This window comes from Bombus pyrosoma, linkage group LG3 (genome assembly GCF_014825855.1).
Source record: "Bombus pyrosoma isolate SC7728 linkage group LG3, ASM1482585v1, whole genome shotgun sequence".
Lineage (NCBI taxonomy): Eukaryota > Metazoa > Arthropoda > Insecta > Hymenoptera > Apidae > Bombus > Bombus pyrosoma.
The window spans coordinates 2,019,031-2,037,430 of NC_057772.1; the positions used below are offsets into that span (position 1 = coordinate 2,019,031).

Below are 18,400 nucleotides of genomic sequence, written 5' to 3' on the forward strand. Positions count from 1 at the left end.
ACGAGCAATCAATTTCCTCGATCCAGAAACCCCGAAGTGGATCGAAGCCCCGAGCAACGTCACGCGATCGCAAGTGACAATTACAAAGTCTGAATGCGATGCGTTTGTCGATGATATCCCGATCGACGTTCGGTTAGAATTTCAGCAATCCCGCGTCCTTTGGCAACGCGATTCGTCACGCGAGTTCGCGCGGCAACCTGTTCTCGGTCCTTTGTCCGGCGAGCAAATAGTTTCACACTCGGCGAATTTTGTCGAGCGAAAATTTCACGGTCACGAAAGTGGCGCCGGCCTCGCTGAGAGGCATCGAGGCTGTCGATGAAAGGCGGTTATGACAGGCCTCGGCTCTTGTTAGTTTTCTGCGGACTGTATCTGTCGTTTGAATGGGCTCTCGCAGACACGCTAGCTCATTTCCGACGAAAACGTCTCGCGCTCGGACAACGATTTAGCAACTGGCGATTCGTTGTTCTTCGCTCTCGATGAGTCGATCAGTGGCGAAGCCACCGGTCACGCGAAACTTCCATCGTTAAATTTACCACCATTGTCGTTTTCAAACGAAATTAAGAATCAAAGCCTGATATACCTTGGAAAGTTAGTCTTCGTGGTTAAAGTCTAGAAAACTGTGATCCTAGCAAGTTTAATGTACGTCCTCGTTCATAGGCATTATTTCACGTTTCAGAGGAAAATAAAACAACGAATTAACAGTTATGTTGAATTGGCGGAATTGAATTAATTAAACGCGAATAAAATAGACAAAATCTAGCGTAGAAGAGATATAACGGAATACTCGATGCAGATGCGAATACATTAAGATGTAACAATTGCAATGGGAAATCTAGTAATACGAATATTAAAATTGAATAAATCAGCGGTGAATGGATACAGTAGATATGGAACGTTTAACTTTATTATACGTATCTAATTAATAGGATTTTTATTACAATACTGAACGAATGAATTGTTTACGATCTAAGCTTCGAAACGAGTTAGCAATTTTTAAATATTTCCCTATCTTTAGAATATTTCCAACGTTCCTAACGTGTATTATAATTTATCGGTTTTACCTCGTCTGTCCGCAAGTGTCCCATTACTACTTAAGAACGGAGGTGTATATAACCTTCAAAGCTGTATGTCAGGCACGTTAAGGTCGAAGCTTGGTATCGACCCTAACAACTATAAAGCAAATCTTCCGGTTCGCAAAGTTTATACGAATGAAATTGCAACGAAGTAGTAGGAAGTTTGCGAAACGAAATTAGTTTTCTGCGATTTGTCGCAGAAGCGCTCATTCGCGAGCAACTCTGCCGCGAATGTGGTGCTTAAAATTCATACGGTGAACTTCTCCACCGCTCAAAGCGACTCGATATCAACAGCTCTGTATCCCTCAAAGGCGGCGAGAAACGCGTTGATTGTTCGCGCGGTCGCGGTTTTAATACCGTCGAAGCTTCAGACGCCCGATTATGGATTCAAAGCGTCGCGCTTTTGGGGACAAGCAATTCGCGCTTTCCGCGTCTCGCTCTTTTATATTCAGCCGCCGTGAGACGCCAGTAATTGGTACGAGCTCCTTGTCACCGACGAGACTTTGCTACTTTAGAACCCATTATTCGCGTCGCTATGTTTCCTCGGCGTTATTCCGCGTGTTTCCTAGTTATAACTCTTCTTGCGCGTAAAAAAATTCCTAATTGCTCCTTCGATCGTAGGAATCGTCGAACACAGAGATGTTCGCCGACCATCGAGTAACATTAAGAAGAAAGGAATTCCACGACGATAACTACGGAAACCGATTCGAAGAAACGAATTATCCACGGAGGACAAGGATCACGAGACGTTTTCACCGCGATCGTCGTTTACCTTGAAATATCTTTTCACTCGACCAAAAATTATATCAAAGAACGCGGAAGAAGTGGTTGAACGTCGTGATAATATCACGGGGTGAAGCCATTTATCGGTCTATGCCGACGTTTCGCAGTCGATCCTCCGAATCGTTCTTCGTTTCTTTTTATCCGGTCCTTGATTACTTCGAAATAAAACGGCGATTTCGGCTAAGTCTCGAAGGTCGCAACAATTCGACTTACGTCTAATGGCCGGGGCGATCGAGGAAATCTAAGTGCGATCAAGCGGCACGTGGCGGCGATATCATCAGCAAACGACTTACCACTGTCACGATATTCTTGCAGTCGGTGTTCACTCGTCAAATCACGTGGCGCATCAACATCGACGCTACTCCGTACGCTCCAGGCATTTCGGGAACCTTTTCGCGAACAAAACACATCTGCGAATGGACGACGAAGAGATTGAGATTTCAAGAAACGAAGAAAAAGTAAGATCTCGTTGCTTCGATCGAGCAAATAATTCTGATAGTCGGGATATAGAATCTCTTCCTCTCGGTATTCGTGTTTCATCGAGCGACCGGTGTAACGTAGTACTCGCGCAGATTCCAATATCCGTCGGGCAATCTCGGAGCAACCGGTCGACGAGCATCGAATCGAATTAGTATTCGGATATCCAGACAATCGCGGGTCTAGACTATGCATAGAAAGCACGAATGGCTATGTACGTACGCTTTGTATTTGTACGGGTGTCCAGTTCAATATCGGCTAGTCACGCGAAATCAAACCATCGTAACTACGAATGCACACAGTGCCCCGCCACACTACCTGTCCCGGCAATAACGACGATAACGCACGGCTGAAATGTTATTAATTTTAATGCTACGCTCGAACGAATCGGCCCGGATCGCCACCGCTACCTCGTCCCGATGCAGACACTTTTCTCTCCTCCTTCTTCCTCCCACTCCTCCTTTTACCTTTTGGCTTTTCTTTCGCGTATTCGCTCGTTCCTTTCCCTTTTATCTTTATAGGTAGAAGAAAAGGAAGTTTCTAGATTTTAAAACGTAGGAAAGGAGATGTCTACGTTAGAATTGAACTCTCTCTCAGGTACAGATATTGTTAGAATTTAATCTTAAAGGTAAGATAAATAATCTGTGGAAGACACGGCGTTTACGTTGAAATAACATTAGATGATGTTTAAGTTACTAAACAAAATTACAGAACCGAATGTATTTAAAATATAAGTGTGCGTTATGGATTGTTGACAGTTGGCCAGTTACTCTCAGACTGACTGTAGGTAGTGACCCATAGTGTCCCTTGAAGATTTTCAAGCCCACTCTGCTCTATACAGTAGTGAGTATGACCTGTGTAAGTGTCCTGTTCAAATGCCTGTGTAGGTGTCTGTATGTGTAATATCGTCGTATTCCGACAGATATCGTCAGACACGACGGTAGAATTTTCGTGCGAATTGTAACTCACAATAAACGTACCAGCGTGAAGAACGGTACAGGTGGCTGGTGTAAATATCGTAAATACAAGTGTCCGTAAATATAAATATCGGAAAATACACCAAACCTGTTTGTCTTTTAATCATTAACCATGTAAAATATAAATTCCTCGTACCAGTAGTAATAAGTACTGCCCTGTTACCATTTGATATTATTAATATAGCCGTTTCCTGACCCTCTTTCATTATTTCGCAGCCGTTTCCTTCCTCCCTCGTGGTCTTTCGATTCTTAGCTCGATTCTTTGGCCGCCACGCTAATGACGACCGGCCGCAGCGGTGCAATCGGCGCAATTACGATTTTGCGCAGCGACCGCGGCCCGCGAGTACACTTCCTTCCCTCCCCTGTTCTACCCGATCGAAATCATAGGCCGATCAGTGGCTGTGGTTGAGGGGTTGGATCGCGAGCGGTATCTGCGCTCGAGGATCAACCGCGGCCGGTATTAATTTTTCACGAAGATAACGGTAAATTGGAACCTTCAGCGAGCGTTCTTGACGAAATACTCGCGGCCACGTAACTAGATCGCGCGATCTTCAATTTCGAACTCGCGATAGATCTAATCTTGCCGTCTGAAATTGGCTGGCCCTTCGAACAAAACGATTCACTCTGCCACCTGGTTCTTTATTCGTCGACGAATTTCGTGCGTCAAAGAGGAACGAAGGAAGCGATAGTTAAAATTAAGAATAATCCCTGCGTTGATAGACAGCCGTTGCAGTTAGTTACTCGGCAACCAACGATTCTGTTTCGCAATGGTAAAAAGGCGAGTTGGTAAACGCGCAACTCGTAACTCGTAAGGCTTCATTGAACTGTTCGATGAAAAAATCTCTATATTCTTCTGAGGCTATCGGCAAGGAACAATGCGTTGATAGATATGGATGGGACTGGTGAAAGCGTAGGAAGAAGAAGAAGATTCCTTGGAAGGAAGAAAAAAGCAAAGACGGTGAACGGGTCAGGATGATTGTCAAGGATAGGTAGTAGATACGAATTGCGGCAGGATCGTCGACGGATGGTATGAGTAATTGGCCTGTTCGTAACGATCATGAAGTATCGGTAGTGACGTTAATGATGGAAGTACATTATCCGCCGGACAGAGCGGCGGCGGGAGCGTAGCAATTTCAGTTGAATTGATAGTCAAGAGGAGAGCATGATTTTTATTACTGCGATAACTGCGAAACGATCGTAATCAGTCGTTCAATGGATCCGGGGATACGTTCGACGTGGAATCCGATCGACGGATCGAACGAAATGACGGGGCAATCAGGCCGTGAGCCAACGAGGGTGAAACAGCCATCGGAAACTCGTGCTGGCGGATACCATTAATTTTATTACCGCGATCGCGCGACTCCGACCGACCAAATTTCGTCACAATCCACTTTTCCGATGGTTACTGACATCTTCAGTCTAGCATTGTATTTACAACGAAACTTTCGATGAACGGTACCGGCTACAGTCGTCGATGAAACATTCTTTCAATTAGGTTAGATCATCGCTTGTAAAAATACGACTTTACGTAAACAATCGCGGTTTCTTTATTAGATATTAGACATTATATCTTGTATCGTGTGTTTTCTTCTACACAGTTTCTTTTATCTCGCGTGATTTTACCATCACAGTGTCGTATCGTCGATAGACAAGCAACGATATCTACACGTACGATGCAGGTATTGAAAGCAACGTATAGGAAAGGATTCGTAGGAAAATAGGATTTTCCGGATTCAAGATGCGTAAGCTTCGTAAATATATACCTATTAGCGTAATCTTAAACAAGAAGGGTCGGTAAGTGTTCGGTAAAAACGTTTTTTCCTCCAACAACGGGGGGAGAATTTCACGGGACCACTGTGTGTAATCGTGAGCGCAACTTTGAGGAAGTATCCTCGGACAAGGTGACAAGAAGACGTTTTTAGTGGTGAGCAACAAATTTCGGACGATTAAAGAGTCGTAAAGCGAGCGCGGTCGAGTCAAACACGGATATCCTCTTAAAGGAATCCTCTGCTCCGCCATGGATCTAAATAGAGCCATGATTAGGAGAGATTAAGGCGAGACTCTGGTACCAACGAATACCCGTTCTCTGTTAAGATAACGCGAGTGCCTTATACTAATCGTGTCCCTTCCTTTCGAAGATAGAACGTTTTAGGCTGGGCCCTCGTGCCCGTGGACCCGTCGCGTCGTTCCAACAAGAACAACCAAAAATAATCCCAGTCCCTCGTCCACTCCAAAGTGCGAAACGATCGATTTACACGGCACGGTCTTAAACGTTCCTTTATACCAATTATCCGCGAATCAATTTCTAGAGAGCAAGTTTCAACAATATGAGAATAACACAATACTCCGTGAAACACGATTATTTCTTAAGCAAGTTTTTCTTTACGTAAATCGACGAAGACGAATTTTAGGAGTAAGAAGATCTTCTTGGCTGCGTCCGATCGATGATCAACGAAGGAAGAATAAAACTAAGAGAAAGGGAAGAGATCCAGAGTTTACAACGCTCTTTGAAAGTTCCTTTACGTCGATAATCTGTGGATCGACTGGAAGGAAAAATCTTAAGGGTAAAAAGCTTCTTTCTGCTTAGTGGTTACGTCCAACTAAGAATCACGAAAGAACAAAATTAAAACGGTAGAAGAAAAATTCGAAATTCACGATATTCTTTGAATATTTAAAAGACGACTGTCCTTTACGTCGCGTCCTCGCGTTAATTATTCGTTGATCGAAAGACCCGCTGCTGTCTGGTCTTCTGCATTTCACTAAGAATCAATAACGAAAGTACAAATTTCGAACAATAAGAGAGGAATCCAAAATTTACGATACTGTCTGGAACACGGTCGTCTTTTTGGGGAAAGTGTACCACCATTATACCTTGGCGTCTCGAAACTCGTCTTGGGCTCGTAACTCCGTTTCATCTACCGATTTACGAACGCTCGGTCTTATCTACTTACACGTCGATTTACGATCGTAGCCGACCGCGAATCACCGCCAGGATTTCCGTGCCCCATCGGTCGCGATGAAAACCAAACTGTCGTCATTTACGCGATTTTTCTGATTCCGAAAGGCCGCCGCCGTGCAACAACGTTTCGCAATAACCGTGCTCGAGGGAAGCGAAGAGGGCGAAATATGTCGCGGCGATAAGCGTAAATATTCGATTCCTCGACTAGTATCCTTTGGATCAAAAGATCTCTAGAAATCTCGCTAAATCGTCCGCCTGAGTCCCTCCGACAACGTTAAGCTTTTCAATTTTGCCTTCTCTGAGATTTACTTCTCTCTGCCAGTCTCTTTAAAGGCAAAGAGAAGAGAAAAAGAAGAAGGAAAGGAGGACAAAGTTGTTCGGTTCGAGATTTATCCAGTTTTCGTTTGGCGAAAACGTCGAGTGAAATAATTTGTTCGAAAAACGCGTCTCGATGGGTTCGAGGCAAGAGGCGAAAGACAATCGTAGGAGGCAGAGAAATAATATTACACCGGGAACCGGCGATAAGGCCGGTGACGTGGAGGGAGGCCGAGATAAAAGGACGAGGAACGAACAAAGCGCGATTACCATTTGTCATGCCAGTAAACGATGCGATGGACGAGCCGTTATAAAGTATAAACGCTACGCGCGAAGATTACGAAAGTCTGTCGCGGTGATAATGCGTTTCGCGCGACACGCATGCGAGAGAAATGGCCAGAGGAAACGACCGTTGTCAGATAGCTGCGGTCCTATAGAAACTTATTATCAGATCCTTACGTTACGTTGCCAGATCTTTTTTCTCTCCCTCGTATCCTCCCAAGAAATGGAGTTTCTTCGTCAACCTCGGCGATCACCAATCGAGAAGATTACTTATCATACGTATTTGAGAACTTGTTGAAACAAATCGGGACGAAAGTGCAATTTTTATTGAGTTTAAAAGGAAGATAGAGGGTGTCGAAGGTGTGAACAAAATTCTTTCTCGAAATTGTGTTCGTTTTTCGAAGAATCTGAGGGATACCGGTGAATGGAGACGTTTAATTTGTGAACAGGTCCTCCTATCGGTCCGTTAACTCGCCTTATAAATTAGCTACAAGACCACGTAGCCAGATAAAGTAGTATACGCGTGCTTTCCACCTCGGATCGCCCTTTCTTCGAACAGGTAAATGTACACGAAATTAAGATATCCGCCGCCGAGGCCGCTAGACTAAATCGTTCCCATTTATATAAGAGCTCGCTCGCGGAGATCTCGGCAACGATTTATGTCAACGCCTTCGAGCGTTCGTACAAATTTGTTCCACGACCTCGTGGATTTCGTCATCGGTGCCGACGAAACGCACGCTCGTCCGAGAAAAAAGAAAAAGAAAAAAAAGAAACACCAACCTATTCCCATAAATTACCGCGTAATTTACCGACGTCGTATTAAACACGAATTAGTCACTCGGATTCGGATACACACGTGTCTAGAGCGGCGTGACCTCCGAATTATCTCCGATCTCGGTTACGCTACGTTCCACGGCCGCTCTAGATCCCGAGTTTCCACTCGGAATCGAATTCTCCATTACGCCCACGCTACCTTGAATCCAAATTACTTGAAGCCGAGTGTAAGCCACAGCTTACGACAAAATTAACTCGCGTTACGCCTACGCTTTGCTAATGTTTGATTTATGGATCCACGGTAAGTTGGGTCGAAGTCACTCGGTAGATTCGAACCACGCTAAACCCGAATTACGCTAGCCGCGGGCCATCGTTTACGTTGAGCAAAGTCCGATGCTGTGCTGGATCTAAGTTGCGTTTCGTGTACGTAGATCGTCCGAGATGTAACGGCATTGTCTATATGTCGATTCAAACGTTTCTTAGTTTTAATTCGAAGCGCGCTTCCTCAAATATCGATAGAAAATTGGAAACGATCAGGCAACGAATCGATAGATTTCTGAATCTTCCGGATACATTTAATTAATACGAACAAGATTTCCGGATACGTTTTCAAGCCTCTAGCCCGTAGAACGTTGACGCAAAGAACGTTGAGTTTTAGACAGAAGAAGTCAATAGGAAAAACCAAACCGAGCGAACGTATTATAGTTTTTAAGTAAACGCAACTTGTTTCATGTGAATATATATGACATCGAATTACATCGTAAAAATTATATAACTGGAAGCGATTTAAACGATACAGTTGCTGCTAGTTTTCAGGCAGATCGTGTATGCCGAACATATATTAAATCCAAGCTACGCCGGGTTTAAAGTTACACCACGCTGCAACATGGTGAGAAAAAATTGAGCAAACAGATTCCGCGGAGATCCTAAAGGCATCTTATAACACGAGGTACATGCGTGGCGCGAAACGCTCGAAAGAAGCTGTCAGCGAAGCGGATTCGACGATTTGCGCGCGGATGAATCGAGGCGTCGCGTTGCGTCGCGCTTCCACCGGCTTACGTAAGTAAACGGACCGCGAGAAAATACGACTTCTCGCCTCGAACCTCGGGTAATCGAATCTAACCGGCCCGTCTCTTTCTCTCATTACCGTTATTACGTGTCGTCGAGTCGGTGTATCGTTGACAACGTAATCACTGCGATTACCTTCGTTCGCTTTACTGATTTTCATTCGTCGCCTTCTCGATCCGCGCCACGATCGCCTCGAGGTCGAAAGGAAATTCCATTCGATCGACAATACGCACACGGCCAGACGTTTAATTAAATAATTGCAACGGTGTGATCGAACGTGCATTCGATTCACCTATGCCTTTTGTTTTGCCATTATATCGCACGAAGATTACAAGGGGAAAAAACGTGACAGGTATCTGCATGGGAAATATGAAAAATGCTCAACGATAGATGCGTAAAATTGTATGTAGTATAAAGTATCTAACAAGTATAGTATTCGTCGTAATGGTTTGCGAATACTGAAACAAATCTCTCCGTTATCGTTCTGTCTCTTTGATTCTATTCGCAAGGATATGAATTTGCATATGAAAATGTCAGCAGCCTGGTGGCAATTAAATTTACGTAAGAAATAAGATCCATCGTGAACAATAGTTTTTGTTTTGGTTACTGATAACGCGTAAATGTAATTTAAGATATATCGAATAAACTGGAAATATCTGAATGAGTCAGAATTGATCGAGACCTCGTTGTTTCAAGCTTAATCGACTTCGCGCGACCAATCGATCGTCCGAATTCGTGAAACTCCATGGAGAACGATTAGTCAACTTCTCGGGTTCGAACTTCTTTTTGGACGAACGAGAACAAGCGACCCACGAGTCCTCGCCGGGATACCGTAAAGTTTCGTCTTTATTACCAGGTGATGTCGAGGGCGGATGCAGGATGCGGGAGGGGGGATGATTGATGCAGCCTGGTTATCGGGGACACGGGCCAAAGAAGATAGTCGATCCACGGGTCTCATTACCGCGACACGAGATGCTCATATTATCGTCATTTTTATTAAACACCGCTCGTACATTTTCGCTGCAGACCGACGATAATGTTAGCCGGCGAGGGAAACGTTCGATGAAATATTAGTCGTGTTCGATCGCGTCGTCGACGCCATTTACCTCCGGCGAGAGACGCTCGATCGTCCATTGCGAAATCGTCAAAGCTCGACGATCCTTCCATCCATCGGGTTAACCCGAGATTCGAGAACGACCGATACAGTTTTACGATTTTTCTCGGAACCGTGAGGCGAAAAAGGAGGCCTCGAAAATGGCGTGGAGCTCACGGGGGTCGAACGATATCGAACTAACGACGAAGATACGAGCGTTATTAATACCGCGGAGGATCATAAACTGGGCGAGGACAGAGGATAAAAGGCGAGCTAAGCAATCGCGATGGAGAAAGAGATATCGAACGAGGCGTCTAACTCTTAAATGCATAGTGTTTGCCATTTAGTATTGTAACTACTATAGCAGAAATACGATTATTGCAGAGCGTTCTCGAATGGATTTAGATTGCCAACATAAAGCTTCATAAATCACTTTTAATTTATTGCCTTATTATCTTCACGAGCAGAATAGTTTAACATTATTCATAGCTATTTCTTCATTTTGATATTTGGAGCGTTTATTATTAAGGTAAAGTATTTCAGAAATTATGCTATACAACCAGTAAGATTAAAGATAAGCAACGTTTAATTTATTTATATATACTACATGTTGCTTGTAGAGCCTCTTTTTCTCAAAATTACTTTCCTATCTGTGATTTCGTCACAGTTAAAGCGGCAATTTTGTTATATGTGAAGAAGAATCGCGTATGCGTTTAAAAGGGTGAAGGTACACTGGAAGCTTGGAATCGAAAAGCTGCATGGCCACGCTCGCTTGCCTCGTAATAATTCACTCGGCAATGCGTATAAACCGCAACATGGCGGACCAACGGATAATTAAGTAACAATTAGACCTCGGATGTAGGAACGTGCCTTGGCCGGAGAAAAATATAAAAAGCGAAAAAGGCCGGCATATGGCCGCTTTATGCCATTCGAGTTCGCGCTGTTCGAAAAGCCTCAAAATTGACGATTCATTCGGGATGCTTGACTTCTGTCATGCCGCGCGCGTTCTCCACCCCTCTCACTTGCCCCATCCGGCTTTCTTTCTTCTTCTACCTTTCCCCTATTCGCTCTGTTTGTCGCCGTTTCTCCCCTGTTGGCCGTCACCGTTGTCATCAGTCAGCCAGTCTCCCCCATATTTTTTTCATTATTCGTTGCTCGCGTGGCCGTTCGGCCGCGAAAACACGGCACCACAACCCGTAACCGCAACTTCCTCGATCCTGCCTTTCCATCGGTCTAATGCCTCTCATTGCTGTTCCAACGATGCGTGATCGGCGTACACTAACGACGGTAAAAGTTAAAAGGATTCGCGATGACTCTTGGAAACGGTAATGATCGCCGAGCAACGCCGTGATCGATCTCGAACGCGCTGCTTTGAATTCGAACGGCGATAGTTTAGTGAGTTACGTCATCGGATATGTATACCGCTGTTCGGTATACGAAGAGTAGCACAGAGGTTGAAATAGAGTGGAAGTAGAGGTATGTAGGATATATTATACTCGTTCCTCGATGAGTTAGTTACTCGTAATCGGATGCCAACGATCGAAAGCTGTATTCGAAACTGAACCTCGTCAGGGACAGGCTTATTCGTCCGTGGCGTGTTACATGTTTTAGCGGTACAACTATCAGAATCGCTGATCCATAACTCGTTAGCAACGTTTCAGAAATCTGCGACAATTCGTTTTTAGAGATTCGAGTGGTTTGTTTTCGTAAAATATTCGAATAGGTTCAGTGGGCGACGTTCGAACGTTAACAGATTGTTCGAAGAATCTCAATTGACGCGAAACTTGAAAGGATATTTCAAGTCCAGTAAACAACGAGTTCGCACAGGCTAAAAATATTTCCAATTAGTTAAGATTCAAGCGACTGGAATAATGTAAACGAGCCTTTAAGTACGCTCACGCACACGCACACGTTTATCGTTTGTTCGATTTCTATCGATAGAAATTTGTTAAAAAATTGCTGATACGTTTGAAACGATACGCTGGTTCGTATTGTATGGCCAAAGACAAAGAGATTAAAACGAGAGTGAGCGTGAAAATTGGAATTACGAAGCTCGTTTCGAAGCGAGCTTATTGGCTAACTTGCACGAGTGGAGGCACGGATGAATCGTGTAACGGTGAAAATTTTGCAGATTCACTTTCGGACGAGTTTTCCGATAATTCAATATAATAGAAACGCGACCGACCGGGCGCATGGTAATTGGTGTTAACGAACACGCTCTGTCATTCACGACAGCGAAAATGACTGCGGCCGAGTGGAGTGTTTCCGGCTCACCGGCCAACTTCCGCGGCAGAACAATGGGAGCGCTTAACGCACCGGCGAAAGTCGTTAGTCAGTGTTATATTCCGCGTCGGTATGCGCGCCGTGCCGTCCAAATGCGTTAATCTAATTTTCTGGGCATCGATTAACGCGTCGGCCCGGCCAACATGGCCGACCCTGGCCGTGCGGATAAACGATCACGCCAATGAAAAAAATGGAAATTTGTATGACACGAAGATCGTTTTTCCGGCAGAATATCGTCGCTGGATATCGTCGAGCGAAACAAAGTAACTCGAACGCCCAATAACCTCGAAGAATTACCATAACGTTGTGTATTCTCAAGGATAGCTATGCGCATCTATTTTGGCAAACTACAATTATCTCGGGAAAATTCTGATAATTTTAAGACGAATAAAGAGGCCCAAAATACAAATATGCGATTAAACCAGAGGAGAAAAGAAACGAATCGATTGCATAATCCTGGTTATTTAATTCATACGTAAACCACTGACGAAGCACGCGATCCGAACAGCGATAATGAAAATTTTCTGAGAATCCACCGATCTATTAGAAAAGGAGAAAATTTTCCATCGAAGCGTCATTAAACGCGCCATCTGCTACGCTCTTCACGTTTTTTAAATCGTCTTCGAGGCGCGGCATCTACAAGGTGGGAACAACCATTCACCGGTTTCGTTTACGTTACTCGTGGAGCACCGCAGGGGTGCCCGTTACCTTTTTATTCGCCCCACTCGAGAGCGGATCGTGAACAAATTGCCGCTACCGAACATCGTCCTCTTTCTTATGAATAGCTGGCCGTTGAGAAAAGTCCAAGTTCGTGTGTGGGTGTGTGATCGAGTCCGCGAGTTTTTGGAACCTGCTGTCGAGATCACGAAGAAAGCCACGGGCGGTACAACCGGCGGAAGAAAAAGAAAAAAGTAGACAATGTCTCCGAAAATTGGTCGAAATTAGTGAAAATCCACGTAGTTATATAGAAGCTGACCGAATCAGGCTCAAATTAGACGTGGCTCCATTCACGTATATCCGTCAGACTGCCCTCTGGGCATCTCGAAATATCTTTTTAATGGACGAGCGCCGCGTGATCGACCCGTTCTCTTCTCCTAGATTCCGTGTCCCATTCTCTTCTCGCCATCCTTTCCTACGTCACATCCGGCACGATTTACGAGGAAATTAAAAGATCGACACGACCGACGACGTGTTCGTTAACGAGCGACGCGGCGCTGGCGTCTGTTTCCATGTCGAACATCGATCGAGGATGCGTCGATCCCGCGTCGTCTAGACGTGTCCCTCTCGATGAAAACGTTACTTTTTCACCGCTTGGATCTTCTTTACGACGGATACGCGTTTCATTTCTCAGGAGACTGGCTATGAATCAATTTCACGTAGCTAGAAAGAGATAGGGAACGTATGGAAAGAGAGAATAGAATCAGAGAAACGAAGGAAATCCATTAACGATCGATTAGCAAAACGGATCGAATGGGAAAGTTTTGGTGGCGAAACGACGCGTTTAAAAAACGATTTGCGGCCGTACGAGCCTGTGATTTTGGTCGATAAATTAACGGGCCGCTGTCAGCCGCGGCCGGTGATTACCGCGGATTCCAGTGCTCCACTTTACCAATTTTCTCGATTACCGGCATGAAAAGCCCCCTTAAGTGGACGCCCATCGAACTAACCGGAAGGTTTTACCTCGTCCCGGCACCCCTCTTGAATCATCCGGACCGATCGACCTCGATTTTCCTCGCCTCGCTTCGAGATGTCTCGGAAATGCCTGTAATTTCGCTGACGAAACACCTAAGAGCACCTTCGGGGAAGTTTCACCCGGCTTTGATCGTCCCTAACAGGTGCAGCAGCTTGCCCGACAGAGAGCCATATAACAGCGAACAAATTTTTCATAGTCTTTCGATCTAGAAACAATCTCTCGTAGAAACAATTAATACAAAGTTTTAACCGTAAGGTCACGCTTTAGATACGTAGGATTCTTAATAAACCGTAAAGTAGAATACAGCGATGGCGTATTTTATTCCGAATCTTTGAACATGCTCGATAAGAACGAATTCAACCACAATTTTTATCTCAAACACCGTGACGCTTGTATCCAAGCTCGGTACGATCGCGAAAGATTAATCGAATGCTGAAATCAACGCCGAACAGATCTGGCAGATCCATCGTTTCGTATTTTTCTGATGAACGATTCGAATGCCTACTGCAGAAAAATTACGCACACCAACGTAAGGTATGGCTTCGCGCTTTGCACAGCAACTTGCACGTTGCTATATTCAACTTTTGACGCTTAGTCATGCCTACAAACAAAGGCGATCGTAAATGCCGATCCACAATGGAGACCATCCGGCATAAAACTCGAGAACAAAAGCAAGGGAAACAAGGAAGAAGCTAGAGGCGCGATAAATCCGTGAAAATCGAATTAACCGTACGCGATTACGAATAACAAATCCATGGCGGGCGTTAATGAGCGTCACCGGAAGCGTACGCGTGCACGCGAAGGAGGGGAATTCCGGGCAGGCGAGAAATACGAAGCACGAGAGAGAGAGAGAGAGAGAGAGAGAGAGAGAAAGAACGGCACCTCCTGCGGCTGGTTCGCAGCTTCCGGTTCGGTTGGGGGCTCACCGACGCAACGCCAAGGGGACAGAATGCACCGGTGGTGTACCGCGATAAAATCGTCTAATTGTTTCGCTAAGCGTATGTGAATGTCCAACACGCGGGTGTTCGCTCACGCACCGGCGTTTCGTGCGCAACGTATTTTTCTCTCTGCTCTTTTTCATTTTTTCCGCCGGGTCCCCCCCTCCCCGCCTCGCCGTGTTCCCTTTCCCTACTATGGCCGTTCGACAAAACAACAAAAGAATCGTAATCGCGGAGGTGACGCGAGAACGATCGCGCGACCCATGCTCATGCAAATGATGGTGGCGGCGAACGAGTTCGCGGGAAATCGTTCCTTTCCGCGGCGTTCCTTCGCCAACGGCCCGAATTAGTTCGCTCCGTAGACCGTAATGTGTATTGTAATTAACGTAACTATGTAACCAGAGATAAGACCGCCGCCCCTTTACCCGCTCGCCCCCGTTTTACATGGTAGCACGGTGCCACGACTTACAAAACGCGAGTACCCTTAATGAAGATAATTCGCTAGCCGAGTGGTAATTGCATTTCGTATTATGTGTATTGCGTACGATATCAAGATCGTAGTTCCGTCCCTCGATGGAAACTGTACGGACAGATACGTACTTATGCGAGTTCAGAAGTAAAACGTTTCCCGAGGCGATTCGACGCGGCGATCTAGCCGCGATAAATCGTAAGATGTTTCAATCGTCAAGTACCGGCTACGGGGCACCGTATCGTCGAGTTAATTACGTTAAATCGGACGTTATTAATCGAAACGTGTTGCTCTAGCCATGGTCGTCGCGGCAACAATAATAATAATACGGTAATATGGTGGAGCAATAACAACAGTTGTTTCAGTCGGATCGAGGTGGAGTCGCGGCGAATAATAGTGGGAAATTATCGTCGGAGTTCTCGGAGCGATCGAAACGGCGGCATCGACATGTTAAGCTACGTAATGAAAGAGTCGAAACGTAACACAGAAAGTGCGAGTTACCTTCGATGAAAAAGAACTCGATGAAGTCAATGACGTTGAACGGGCTCGCGCAAGAAATAGCTAGAAAATTGATTCTATAGCCTGGCAGACGGACGGATAAGAGTTACGAGTGTCGTTAACCGGACAGACGTTCGTTCCTTGGACTTTCGAACGTTCGAGCAGGAATGATAATTGGTCGATTCAATTAAGACGCGCCACGAGCGTTTCGGATCGCCTAATTAAGAGATAGCGCATGGGAGGAGCTACGCGCACCCTTTTTCCGTTCGCGAAACCATCAATCCGCACGGACGATATAGGCACCGCGCGGTTTCCTAAGGATAAATCAGATAGAGGAGAACTCATCGAGGAGGAGGTGGACGCGAGCACAACGAGAGAGCTGCAAGGGCTCTGCTACATAATTAGAAGTTGTACCTCCTTCGCGGCCGCGATAAGCCACGGTCGTTATTTCCGTGTTTAGATAGTCCGGCGAATGGACTCTGCCCGTGGGATCAGCGTGCTCGTCGAAACGACAACAACTACGTCTACCAGTCCATTCAACGTGTCCTTAAAAATCGATTCTTAAACAGCAATTTCTAGTACAAATTATACATCGCGAACTTTACGTGTCGATGTTACGCTTTCATGGACGGAGGATATGACTAATGGAATGATAATACGACCCAGTTAACCCATTAAGACGCAAAGTTGCGTTAACGTCTATCGGATTCGCTTTGCAATTACCAAACGAAATATCAAGAATTTGCTTCTACGACGCGTCCGTTATTCCGATGCGCTTTTCCCAACTTGATAAAACAATAATTTGCTTCGTTTATATATCGTTTAATCGAATTTACGTAACTTGTCCCCGTTATCCCATCGTTTGGTCCTCGATGCGTTAGATCTCTAACGTTCCATGAAGATCGAATGGGAAAGAGATATTTCTCGGATCGAATATTTCGATGATCTGTGTTCGTCTTGGCCGAGTTCTAAATAGGCAGCGTTTTATTGCATCCAATTTTATTGCAGCGTGGTTCCCATGCGAGATATAGAGGCGGCGCGTACGTTATTATAAAAATTAAACGACGTTCATGCGATTGATTATCGAAATTATATATCATCGAATCGTCCGCTGGCGGATTTTCTGCGGAACGACGAGGCGGTCGGCGACCACGGTATACGAAGGAAGAGACGTGGATGGAAGAAGAGAAAGAAGGGAATGCTAGAGCGGAGCGGCTCGATCGACGTAATTGTACGCGATTCAACACGGACCGATGAAGATAGAGCTCTCGAGTGTGGATCGTCCGGCTCTCGGAGGGCTTAATAAGTCGTTTTCGAAAGATAATCCGCGGCGGGTGTGTCATTTGATTTCTTGTAATTTCGTGTTGGTCGCGACGCGGAATGCCGCGTAGATGAACACCCTCGTCGTCCCCGTCGTGCACCGTAGACATCCTACGGACACACGCCTAGATACCCATTCTGTGTATGTATTCGCGCGACCATCTCCGTTTCTAACGTCCCCTCTCAACCTAACTCTTCTTCTTCGGCAGCGATTCTCACAGCGAATTATAATTTTTTTCCTGTATCTATGCAGCTGAAATTCACGATACGTTGAAGCTAAATAACCAAACGACGATAATTATACGTTAGATTGTGTCGGGAAAGTGTCTTTCTTTTACGGACCCGTCTTTTACAGCGACGCATCTTTATACAAACGCGAAACCCGATCTGTCGTACGTTGTGATCTTTATTTTCATAGAACAAAATGGAAAAATGTTATGCATCCATTGTTTCTTTATAAAACGAAAGAAACTTTTCTGACGACCTAATACATTTCCCGAAGTCCTTTTTCAGAGAGGACCTCCTATCGCATATGCCACCGCGTCGATTATACGATCTGTTTGTCTCCCGATGAGACTAGACGAGCACGGACTCTCGAGAGTGTCGCAACGCTTGTACATATCTTTTGTAAATACGTATTACGCCTGCACGAACATGAAATACTTCTGTTTCAACGACAAGCGTATTATTGCTTTCCGCGACGAGATTCTAAATCCTTTCGCGAACCGACGTAATCCGATTGCAAAATACAGAAATGACTCCGTCGAGTTGACATCCGTCGCACATAGCCCAACACACGCGGAATACTAGAAAGTTTGAGAAACGCTGGTCTAGCAGGTTCGTTTTTCCCGTTCCTTCGCCCTTCGAGCCACGAGATTACACTCATTCAGAGATTTCGGCTGGTTCTTTCAGCGGTCCGTCTTTTTTCCTCGGTTGGCTGAATGGACCGTGGTTTCTCGGCTGGATTTCCGTCCTTGCCCGGCGACGCGGCGATCGAAACATCGCTCGTGGCCCCGGGGAGTCTTTCATTCACATCGCTCCAACGAAGAAGCGGTCCGAAACGGCGTGCGAGAATTACCAGCGTCCGAGAAAGAGAGAGGGAGAGAGAGGGAAACAGAAAGGGAAAGAGTTCTAGAAGGAACACCGTGGTCACAGTTGCACCACGAAATTAGCTCGTCGTGTACCTGTTTCATCGTCCAGACGAACCGACGGACGACCCGTGTCCCTTTGCGTGGGACGATTCCAGGACTTTACCTGGCGCCAAGCGATTTCGTCCCGGATTGGAAGCCCGGGGAATCATACGGTCCGAGAGCCTTAATTGACACGATGCAACAATCCAATGGAATGGACCATCGAATTCCAGAGTGTGGTTCGGCTTTATCGATCGTAAACTCACAC

General features: G+C 45.5%; 1 protein-coding gene across 2 annotated transcripts in view; it reads right to left on the reverse strand.

The window, feature by feature from the left end:
• The window catches only part of LOC122565854 (phosrestin-2-like), a 145,081-nt gene that overhangs the window by 89,297 nt on the left and 37,384 nt on the right, over positions 1-18,400 (reverse strand). Inside the window, exon 1 of one of the 2 annotated variants that reach the window (XM_043722288.1) lies at positions 2,150-2,356. The exons of the other annotated variant lie outside the window; for it this stretch is intronic. The gene's annotated coding sequence lies outside the window, so the exon portion shown is untranslated. Of the gene's footprint in view, positions 1-2,149; positions 2,357-18,400 lie in introns of those variants that run through there. 2 annotated transcript variants of the gene reach the window in all.